Source organism: Lygodium microphyllum, chromosome 5, assembly GCF_053477565.2.
Source record: "Lygodium microphyllum isolate KBCC chromosome 5, Lygodium_microphyllum_v1.1.10, whole genome shotgun sequence".
Classification (NCBI taxonomy): Eukaryota; Viridiplantae; Streptophyta; class Polypodiopsida; order Schizaeales; family Lygodiaceae; genus Lygodium; species Lygodium microphyllum.
In genome coordinates, this window is record NC_141139.1 from 118,405,128 (window position 1) to 118,417,817 (window position 12,690).

Consider the following 12,690-nt stretch of genomic DNA (forward strand, 5'->3'; position numbering starts at 1 on the left):
TAATTGCATCTTCTATGGCTGAAAGTTTGGATGATGAAGCTTTACTTTTTTTTTTTTGCATGCAGTGCATAGGACCATAAAGGAGATTTGTCCTTTGGAAACTACTCCAATTGAAGGCCATAAGCAACAGCTTCTCTTGCCACCTCTTGCATCACATAAGAAGAGCACAAAAGAGACTCCTCCAATAATTTCTTCATACCTTATTTACCAAAATTTGGTTCAATAAGTTGCTCTATATCTTTGAAACATATCATCTTGTCCTTCCAAACCACAACTTTAGCCTTTTCACCTCTTCAAAATCTAGAGAGTCCTTTAGCCTTTTCACCTCTTCAAAATCTAGAGAGCCTTTCGCTCATGGTCTAGACTATCGCACCACATGCAATGAAAAACACGATCATTTTTAGAATAATTTATAGGAGTAGAAGAGGTTGGGGCAAAAATTGGAGCTGGATTAAGTGGCGGCTGCTCTCTCCTGGTCATCTTAATTTGAAGATCTTTCAAGTTCTTTGAAATTTCCTCCACCATGTCTTTGATAGTTGATTTGGTAGATGGTCTAACAACCGTAGCAGGAATAGGCATAGAAGTAGGAATAGACACATGATGAGAAATAGGAGAAGAAGTGGAAGGAGCCACAGGAGAAGTAGGAGAAGTCGAGGTAGGAGAAGACATCGCTAGAGGTGTTTGCATCTCGTTCTGCAAGCGAGCCTTCCATCTCCGCCTCTTTGTCAATGTGGAAACTGCATCAACAGCATCTTGCCTATCAGTCTTCAATCCCATAGGCTTTATACGGTCTTCAAGAAGCTCTCCCAACTTGTCTTGAAGTGCAGGATCAGCCACTTGTAAGAATAACTTCACTTTCTTCGAGTTTAGGGCTCTTTACTCTAGTGCATCCAACTCGTTGTATCATTCTTCAAACTCCCACAACAACTCAAAAGCAACAACTAGACCTTTGTTGGGATGATAGACCCACTCTTTGAATGTCGTAGCAATACCATAATCCTCCAAAAAATATTCGTCTTTGAGCGCTTTCTTGAAAACATTCCAATTTGAGTCTTGCATAAACAAATTGGTCACTCTAACCCGCTTAGCAAGCATGACAAGCCATAGTAAATAGTTGCTCCAGTTGGTTGAAACTCCAAAGAAGCACATTTGGCTTTCAAAGGCTTTGAGATAGGCTGATACATTTCGACCATAAAAAATTTTACACTCACTAACCACAACCTCAATTGCTTTGGTTGCACCATGCGTATGCTCTTGTTCTTCATGCATCATTCGTTGTTGATACTGTATCGATAATTGCATCTATTGATTCTGCATCATAATGGTTGAAGAAAGAGTTTGTAATAATATCTTCATCTCATTGGTCGAAAAGGAAGAAGCACTCAATGATGAAGTGGGTGGAGTATTCGAAGGGTCTCCCATCTCAACAATCAGAAGTAATGCTTTCACGTCAGGTTCACTAGATACCACTACAACAAAAAAGCCTCATACACGCACATTTAGATGTGATTTTTGAATATAGAGAAAAACTTATGGGTGCGTCTATCCACCCGTCTATTTGCGCGCCTATCATTCTGCGTCTATAAGCGCATGTATCGACGAATTTACACGCACAAATAGACGCGCAATAGATGCACATATACACGCGTATATAGGCAGACTTTTAGATGTGCTTTTACAAGCACTGATAGACGCGAATGGAAAACAAAAAATATCATTTTAAAAAAGATATTTAATTTTTGTTTTTAATTTGAATAATGCAGTGTGTGTATAAGCGCATGTAGTCTGTATTATAGACGCGCGAATAAACGCGAATTACCTGCAATTTAGACGCCTGATAGACGCGCAAAACAGAACTGGAAAAAAAAAACCAGAGAGCATGTGGTTGCTCTCTGGTTTTTTTTTTCCACCTCCCATACATCAGATTGTGTATTTGGGAAAAAGACAATGTATCTTACGGGCACGAGAATTGAAAGTGAAAGTCCATGTATTCATTATATATCAAAGCATTTACAAGGGAAGTTTTGAGTGCTTGCGACCTAAAGCATGGCTGCAAGCAGTAGGCTCAAAGAGATATCATACATATACAAGAAAAGAAGGCCTCATGAGGAGGTATAGTGCTCCTCTATGAATCTGAAGAGGAAACATCCTCGCTAGTACCACCATGGCTACTAGCGTTGCTATCCCCCTCCTCGCTGTGCTCCACATTCGGGTTCGCCTACACACACAAAAGATCAGGGTTGCTTACATAGACAAGGTGGAGAAAAAGTTCTAATTAGTTATACTTTTAATAGGAAAGTAAGAAAAACATACCTCCTCTGGCTGTCGAATCCTCATGGCCCGGTTGTATTGGTCCTCAGTGATGAGACCCTCCTCATAAAAGTGAAGCCATGTCGCTGCGCGGTTATGGCCTCGATGGTAACCTACCTCTCTAGGGGTAGGTGTTCTACCAACGATGGTAGTCTGTAAAACATTTAGAGATATACAAACAATTAGACATCACAATATATTAGACTAAAATATATAAAGAATTTAAAGAAATATACATTAAAAAAAACTAGAAATCAAAAGATACTTACAAACTCTGCCTCCCACGACTCTCTGCCACCCGATTTGTAATGCGACGACGATCCCATTGTTTGCATTTGGATCCGTCGGGCCTCTGCATACTGGCGACTCTTCACTTTCTCAGCCGCTTTCTTCTTGGCTTTCTTCCACTCTACGCGGTGGCACATAGGTGGTTGGCTGTAGGCTCCACACCCCTCCTCCAGCCTCCGCAGTGAGTCCCTGGCCCGTGTCATGAGGTGGGATCTTTTGTTGTGAAGCATATCCCTCACTTTTGTACATCCCCAATCATCTAAGAATCGCTGACCTTTAGGATTTGGGTATCTCCTATGGACTGCCCTCAATACCTCCTGCCACAAGTCGCTTTTCTGATTTTTGAAGTCAATGAAACAATCTTTGTACGTCGCATGCACGACGCTCCTCATGTACGCCATTACATCCCTTCCCTCATCATCATGAAAGATGCCACCGGCATCTGTAACTCTATAGTAATGGCGTACAACCTCCTCTACATGATCTACTGGTGAGGGTGATCGCTCGCCACCTCCTAGGCAACCCCCACACAACCCTCGTCCTCCCCCTCGACTCTCCCTGCTCCCTCTCTGTCGACTGCCCTCTGCCTCGCTGGATGCACGAGCTTCTGCAGATGCACGTGCTTTTGTAGATGCTTGTGCTTCAGCCGATGCACGTGGAGCACGTGGAGTACCTGAAAATGGAGTACCTGCATATGGAGTACCTGTATGTGGAGTACTTGCATGTGGAGTCTGGAAAGTAGTGCCAAGCAAAGACGCTAGAGGCGTCCCAGACATGACACTGAACACCTCGTCTGTTGTGGGAGAGCAGCCAAGGTGTCTGGTCATCTCTCCCATGAAGTCTTCCCTACTAGGAAAACATCCAAAAAATGCATTGACCCCCCTGTCAAAGGAGGCCAATGTATCATTCATGCGATCCACATCTGGGTCATTGCTAGATGAACCAGGATACGACATCTGCAAAAAAAACACAGGAAAAAGACAAATTTATTTGCATACAAAAAATGTAGGAGGATATTGTGCAGTACAAGCAACTCATGGATGAGGGGTGGAGGTAACTGTCCATAGACTAGAGGGCACATTGAGGCCTATATGCCTAGGTGAGGGCTCTAATTCACGAGATCCACATGTAGAACACACAAGTTTCAATCTCACTTTATGTAAAGAATGTAATGTTTGTATAAATGTGTATAAAAGTATACCATTTCCTAATTTGTCACTTTTAGATCTAACTAGACTTCTATTTAGGAGTTAATCAATACCACGCAACAAGATTCTGCTCTAGGTGATGTCACACAATAGGACCTTGCAAATTTTAATGTGTATAAAAGTATAACATTGCAGTTTTTTAGCCTTTGACATAACATTGCTGTTCATCTTATGTCTAGTGCGTCTATTTGCACATCTAACCTGCAGCACAAATGCGCTGCCAGACGCGCATCCCAGGTCAATGTGCGTCTAAAATCATGTGTAGGCTGCAGGTCAAACTTCTGTGCAGCGCATGTATCATCGCGTGTGCATTGCAGAGCACACGCACCAGCACACACGCTGTAAGACGCCCTCTCAGACGCATTGAGAGGAGACAATATTTGTGTGTCTATGTCCGCATCTACAGTAAGATGTAGACGCGCTAGCAGACGTGCTGGGTCGGCTGATTTTGGACCGACGACAGCCATTGACGATTTACATAATGCAATACATTATAATGGAATCACAAATGAGCAATACACAGACAGAGCAGAGAGAGGAAGAGAGAAACAAAGAGAGAGAGAGAGAGAGAGAGAGAGAGAGAGAGAGAGAGAGAGAGAGAGTCACCTTGGGTGTTTGGTGTGGCGGGTGGTGGCGCTTCTCCTTCTCCTTCTTCCTCTCCTTGGTAAGTTACCCTCCCTTGATGCTTGTTTGCTTGCTTGCTGCTTCTTCTTGTTCTCCTCTTTCTTGTTCTCTCTTTCTTCCTCTCCTTGGCTTTCCTTTTTCCCTTCTTGTGTGTTTGAAATGAAAGAAGAGGTGAGTCATGAGGAGGTGAGGCATGAAGAGACTAGGTGAGGTATCAAGAGACTGCATGTCGGCTAAACTCAAGCTTCAGAACCGCAAAAAACATAGGAAAGGAAAGGCGCAGTTTGAAAAGAAATGATTTAAATATGGTTTGAATTTTGACGTGTGCGTCTATTTTCACGTGTATATGTGCGTCTGTTGTTCAGATAGATGCGAGTATAGATGTGAGAATAGACGCGTAGGTAGACGCGAAAATAGACGCGTAGGCAGACACATATTTAGACGTGCATTTGGAATTTATCATGATTTTTTGTTTTTAAGATAAGTTTTGATAGTGAATTTTTCTTAAGTTTTGATAAGTTAAGATAAGTTTTAAGATGATGATTTTTGTGTATTTAAAATTAAGATCTTATGTAAACATATGAATGACAAATATTTTGATGTTGTCATGAATTAGGTTTAATCATGTCGACGTCGTCATCACCTAGTGCGGTGCAAGCTGGTGAGTCAATGAGCACATCCTCAAGTGAGGATGAAACATTGCGTCTTCATAATCGAGATGCATGGCTACGACGAAAAATTAGATGCATGTGTGATCGTTGTCGAGGGTGTATTTTTCGAGCACGTCGAATTGCAATGTCACACCTCAGTTTGTATGGAGAATGGGACCAAGAAAAATCACCGGTATTCATTGTTTTTTTTTACCACTAAGATTGCCAGTCTATGTTACGGGAATTATATATCAACGTACATGAAACTCCCTTTTGTGGTTGAGTAGGATGTGGTGCCACATCCTCAGATGCTCCCTCCCGGGCGTCGAGAGGCTGCAAAACGTCGACGCGAGGAGGCAGAGTCTTCAAGAAGAGTAGAGACTGATGACCATGATAGTAGCCCTCATGAAATGCCCCATCAAGTTGTAGAGGATGAGATTTTGGACAACATGGTACACCATCTATTTTCAGAACCGGTTCAGGGAGAAGGTCACTCTACGAAGCCAGATGATCCACTATATGTAGCATTATCTACTCCGTTGTATGAAGGTTGTACGTACTCCGTTCTTCGTGCGTCCCTCGAGATACTTAACTTGCAAACAATTTATGGATGGAGTAATGTCAGTTTGGATGCGTTATTGAAGTAAGTATCAATTCAATTTGGCTTATATACGAATCATAATATTAATTGTTAGCCTCTCTATTTTGAAATCAGACAGAAATATATGTTGGTGGTTTTTTAACTCACTTTAAAAATATATGTAGGTTATTATCACAAATGCTTCCAAAAGGAAACAAATTGCCAGCTAAGAGAGAGCAAGCAAGACATTACTTGACATCTCTGGGAGGCCTCGATTATGTCAAGATCCATGCATGTGTCAATGATTATGTCTTATTTTGTGGGATTCATGAGTTCGCACGAGAGTGTCCTGTTTGTGGCGAATCAAGATACGAAGTGGAGATGAAGTCAATGGATGTGCCTCGTAAGGTTTTGCGACATTTTCCGATTGTTCCACGTATAAAACTTATGTTCAAGTGTAAGTCTATTGGAAAGCTCATGTCATGGCATGCTAGTCATCATTCAAGTGATGGAAAATGGAGGATCCCTGCAGACACACCCGCATGGCAACATATAGATAATTTGTGGTCCCTTTTCAAAGAAGAGCCAAGAAATTTGAGATTTGGTTTAGGTATGGATGGAATCAATCCATTTGGCATCAAAAGCACATCATACAGTGTATGGCCAGTGGTATTGGTGAACTATAATATTCCTCCATCCATGGCAATTCAAAAGGGACATGTGATGTTGTTCCTTATGATTCCTGGAAAGCACAAGGTAAAAAACATGGACATTTACTTAGAGCCTTTGATTGAAGAGTTAGAAATGTTATGGGAAGGTATTGAGGTGCAAGATACAAGTGCATCTGCATCCTCTAGAGATTTCACATTGAAGGCTATGTTGTTGTGGACCATGCACGACTTTCCAAGATACGGAGAGTGTTCAGGTACATGTATATAACTCTATATTTGAAATTTAAGACTTGAATCAATTGCATTTTATTAGTTCACTTGTTTTTTCAGGTTTAACCACGTCAGGATATCATGCATGTCCTATTTGCGGTCCCTCTCTGGTTTCCTCTAGGCCGGCATGTTTAAAGAAGGTTATCTACGACAATCATCATCGATTTCTTCCTATTGACCATCCCAAATATGTTCTCCCTACTAATGGAATGACTCCACAATCTCTAACCATTCGAGATTGGAAGGAGAGATGGATTAATGTCGACAGTCACCCTCCATATGGCATGAGTCGGTAAGAAGTGCATTTCTCTCGATTGACTTTAAAGTATTTAGCATGATGAAATGTTTACATAATATATTATTTGTTTGTTAGGTTCTCTATATTGTTTCGCCTTCCATACTGGACTGAACTCAAGATCAATCACCTGTTGGACCCCATGCACATATTCAAAAATATTGTATCTATATTATGGGATCACTTGATAGGGGCTCGCGATTCAGTTAATGTAAGGGAGGATTTACGTAACATTGGTCACATGAGACGAGCCTGGCCACGAATTGGACCCAGAGGAAAGATTGAGCTACCCCATGCACCTTGGATATTGTCAAGAACGAGGAAAAAATAGCGAAGGAACAAATATATAGCTTTCGAACACCCACAGGATGTATGAGATGTCTTAAGGGAGCCTTCATAAAGAAAAAGAAAAGAGGTGTGGATCAACTATCTGGTTTGAAGTTCCACGATTGGCACAAAATGATTCAAGTAAGGGTATCTCTAACCATGAATATAGTAATTAGTGGTGTAACTATGTGTAAACTTTGGGGTATGATGACTTTTTCCTCTACTGACAATTTGCATCTATGAATATTGTTTACATTCAGTTTGTACTTCCTACTAGCATATCCCATTATGCCTCCAAAGATGTACGTGATATCATTTACAAGATGGGAGAGCTTGTGAGGTGTGTATACATTGTATTTTTTCATTATATATCTTTGAATTTCTACACAAAAATAAACAATTCTCAAATACATCTTGACAGATATGTGAGCTCGAAGGAAATTGATCCAAACACATTGCAAGATGCTCGAGTATTATCTATTGAGGTGGTTTGTTTAGTGGAGGAAATTTTTCCTCGATCCATTTTGACTACTCAATTACATTTACTCATACATTTGATTGATGAGATCACACTTTGTGGGGCAGTTCATGTAAGGTGGATGTTTTTTCTTGAGCGCTTCATGAAAACCTTGAAAGATTTTGTGAGGCAAAAAGCACGGCCTGAGAGAAGCATGGCTGAGGGTTGGTTAGTGCAATCATCCCTTGTTTATATCTCTGAATATCTTGCTGAAGTGGATCCCTCTCAACCACGACTATGGAAAGATGATGAAAACTTGAGGATGACCTCTATAGTACCTCAAGGAAAAGGAATGAGTAAAGTGCTAACAAAAGAAGAACTTCGTAAGTTAAATAGTTTTTGTGTGCTTAATAGTGATGTTATGAGCAAATGGGTGACACTATATAATGAACCAAGGGCAAGAAGAAAAAGCGAAAGACAAGAATTTCGCACTAGATATGGACGTAATGTCTCATTTCTAGATCATCTAAATGCACTCCCACGTCATATTGACATAGATTGGTTATATGAGGAAATGGAGAGAATGAAAAAAGAGGAGGAAATTAATATATCTCAAGAAGACTGGGAATACGCACGAGGTTGCTTATCAAAGGTGAGACATACTATCAATCAATTTGTTTCTATAAGTTTTATTTTATATAAATAATTGACATGTTTGATCTTTTATATTTTACTACTAGTGCACATTATTTAATGCACTTTGGTGTGAGGGTAAACATCTTCGAACTCAACGTATAGATGAAAAGAGAAATACCCAAGATTGTGGTGTCCTTGCTCACTTCAAGCTACCAATGATACCATGGAAGGTTATTGTGGCTTGATCCAAGATATTCTGAAGCTTGACTTCAGATGATTCTTTATATATGTACTGGATGTGAAGTGGTTTAAAGAAGTGGTAACAAATGGTGAGCATTGCACAATCAGACGTCATCCAAGTGGTTTTGTAATCATTGACTCTACAAAATTTCACCAAAACAAGAATGACACATTAGTACTACCTCAATAATGCGTGTAGGTATATATGCAAAGGCTAATTTTTTTATATGTGTACATGTGATACATAGACACAATATAATAAGTACTTAAGTTTTTTGGTTTTGTTTTTCAAATACAGGTTGTGTATCATCCAATGGTAAACAATAACCGATGGTGGTATATTATCCCTATATCTAATCGTTCAAAACCAATATATGGTAATATTACCGACATGGAGATAGCAGATGACAATCCAACAAATAATGATGATGTGTATGATGATACCATAATGGATGATATGCATGATATAGTACAAGATGAACCTTGCGATGATGTTCAAGGAAACGCAAAAGAAGACAATAATATGATTGTCGATGATATTGATAAAGTTATTGAGCAATATAGCAACACATCTGATAGTGGAATAGACTTATTTGGTTTGTTACCTCTTGGTAACATAGACCTAGAAGTACATAGTTTAGCAAGGGCTGATCTCATTGAAGATGAGATGGATCATTCACTGTAACATACTTAATTTGCTTATTGATTCAATATATGTGTATTCCTAATTCTATGCTTTTTATCATGCGCACACGTGCATATTCAAGAATCAATAGTCAATTTTGAAGCAAGCATTGACTTTTCCATAATAAAAAGGAAGTATCTTTTATCATCTTCAAGTACATAGAGAAATTACGAGATACATATTGCAATGCTTGCTACTAATTGTAAGGTTTCTATCGCTTGCCGCTAATTACTTATATCAGGCTTGTCAACTAGAGGAACTGCCATTTATTAGAGAGCAATGAAAAATTAATTATTAACTCTATATTTTTAATTCAATGATTCAATGTGTATTCTTAATTCTATGGTTTTTATCATGCGCACATGTGCATGCCCAAGAATCAATTTCAGGTGGTTAAATAATTATTAACTTTGGTTTTTCAATTATGTGAATTGCTAATTTGAGGTGGTTAAATAATTGTGCGTCTGATAGCGCGTCTATATTAGCGTCTATTTGCGCGGATATATAGACGCAAAATTCGCGTCTATTTACATGCACGTTTACACACATTTATAGACGCTTTGATAGATGCGCCCAACTTTGCGCATCTAACGTGCGTGTCTATGCCTCGTTTCTCTTGTAGTGTACGTCGCACGGGGTTTGCACGGGGGCTCTTGAATGTCGCTCTTCACAAGGATGCTAAGCGAGATGGGAAAAATGATGAAGAGTATTCGATTCAAGGTGATTACATAGAATAAGAAGTCTAGATACAAGGAGTATCTCAAAGCAAGATCATGGATTAAGGGTATGGTCAAGATATATGAACAATAGACACATGGATAAGGTAAGGTACACTAGAGTTAGCACTCATAACATAAGAGTGTCGGATTGGAATTTTACTCAAGATTTGATGGTATTGCTTCTGTAGCCGGACAGAATGAAGTGGACAAAGATGATGGTTCACACGAACAAGACCATTAAGTAATGGTCTCTGACCAATCTTTGCATAGACCGAGATCTTTATGTTGCTTTTACGCCTTGCACACTTTTGCATGATAATTTAGCAAGGATATCATGTTGGATATTTGCTCTTTGAGTTGGCGACTTCTTTCGCAGTCATAGATTTGCCACCTTGGTGTAAGGCACACACTTTCTTCAAGCATCAATTGTCATCTCACTTAAGCATGTAAGCTTTTTCTTCTTTGTCCTATCCAAAGGATGAAGATGTCATACTCCTGTAGCACTATATAACAATCATCATGAAAGACCCGTGTCAGCAGCAGTTGGCGCCTTTGACCTCTACTCTCCCCTATTCAATGTCTGCAATAATTGTTTTTAGAGGTGCGCACTAGCAGTTGCAGATTTTGGTGAAGAGGCAAAAATATTTAGCGAGGCTACTTTGCTATTGCTCTCGACTTCTCCCTTTATTGATAGTCTAAATTGGTGATGAACAACCCTGCATCATCTCCTCTAATTACTATAATACACCATGCTTTGTGCCCCTCCTCACAAGCCTGAGATTCAGCAATCTTTGGATCAATACGGAGAGATGTTCAGACCACTCCTGTTCTCTCTCTCACAAATTGAACGAGCCTTGCCAGTGGAAGATATACACTTTGAGTGGAACCTCCATCGATTGAATTAGAGCCTTTGATTTATCCTCCTATAACACTGCGCATAAATTGTACCACAAACATTCAGTATCAGATGTACCTCCTTATGCAAATCGAATGACCCTGGAATCTCATGTTCACCACCCTCGAGACTCAGTAATTCCGCTTCACAAATCAATCCTCTTTCTATAAAATATTTCAAGTAAACTCCTTCTTCATCGTCTTTTCATCATCATATGCAGAGTAGCGGTTGTAGCTTACTCTTCGTCATTGTCCCGTCATCTTCCTCGTCTTCTTGCCATCGTCAAGTTCATCGTGACCTCATCCTCGTCTTTGACTTTGTCACCTCCCTCGTCACCTTCTTCATCCGGTTCATTCGCTTCCTTCCGTCATCATCTTTAGCCGTTGCCATTGCTGCTCTCCATCGTTGGTGTCTTTCTATGCTCGCTCCTCCCCCTTTTATAATCTTTATGTCGCGTCCTGCTTCATGCTTTTATGAATAAATGCTGCAGCTCCCTGAAAATTGCAGACTGGAGCTTTTTTCTATCGTTATTTCGACGTCAATATGTCAGTCATGCGGCTATCACGAGCTTCAAAAATCTTTAAGCTTCTTTTCCATCGCCATCTTTATTAATAGCTACCATATGTTCCACATATCCCATCCCTGTTGACCGATCTGCCATTCTATGGTGCCGTCATCATTGTTGTTATTAGAGTCATCGTCCTCATAGAAAGCTGAAGTCCCTTTTTCGTAATTTAACCAGCCCCCTCGGGCATGTCACTGGGTGGCCTGTCCAATTTTTAGTCCACCTTGAACTCCAATGTCAAGAAGGAGTCCTTTGAATTTGAGTAGGCATACCCTCTTTTTCATTTACAAATTTCATTTCTGCGTTCACATTTCCTGGTCCATGTGTTAAAGCTACTTGGTATTTTCCATGTTATTATAAGTCTCTCCTTTGGATTGACAATATCCGACAAATCGTAATTGATGGGCTTCATTGGTGCAGCTTCATCCTTTGTTGTGAAAAGAAAATTCTCTGGCTTTAGATCCTGATGAACAACACCTTGCAAGTAGTAGAATGATACATTTTGGTTATCGTTGCAAGCATCATAGAACTGTACTAAGTTGTCATTCCATGTTAGTGCCCTCAGTATTTTCACTTCCCTTTTTGCATCCTCAATGGCAATGGCTGTTGTCATTTTGGCTTTGGCTTCTTAGCTATCACTTTGATAGCTATAGCCTATCCTTTTATTTAACCCTTCTTGACTCTTGCAAAACAAATATGGTCAAAGTTCCCACGGCCAACCTCATCCCAAGCTCATATTTGCTAGTAAAAATTCTTCTCTAGGGGCTTGTCCACTCCGACACTTTCAAGTCTTGGTCCTTCCTTTGGTTTTTCTGCACCACATGCTTGGATTTATGAAGGTAGAGGGACAGTGGTCATAACAGAGCAAGTCTCCTCCTTCTCCACAAAGAATACTAATATCGGATGTTGCAATACTCCACTTAGATGTCAATGAGTGGGTAAATTTTAACTGTCATAGGCTGCTAAATGTTGAACCAAGTTTGCTTTTAAAGAGACATATTATTTGCGCTGGCAACATCCAAATTACAAGTCACATGGGGAAAGTTCAAAGTGAAGGATCAACATTACAATCTTTTTCTCGAGTCCTTGAGTCTTCAAAATGGAAACCTTTATGTAAACCTATTTTCCCATGCATTGTGCCCTATCAAGAACATGCTTAAGAAAAGTACTTCTTGCCCAATCACCCAAGATTTGGGATTTATACAGTGTCGGATCTACGTGATGCAAGTAATCAAACGATGCTCCATAAAAATTATGAATGCACTGAAGA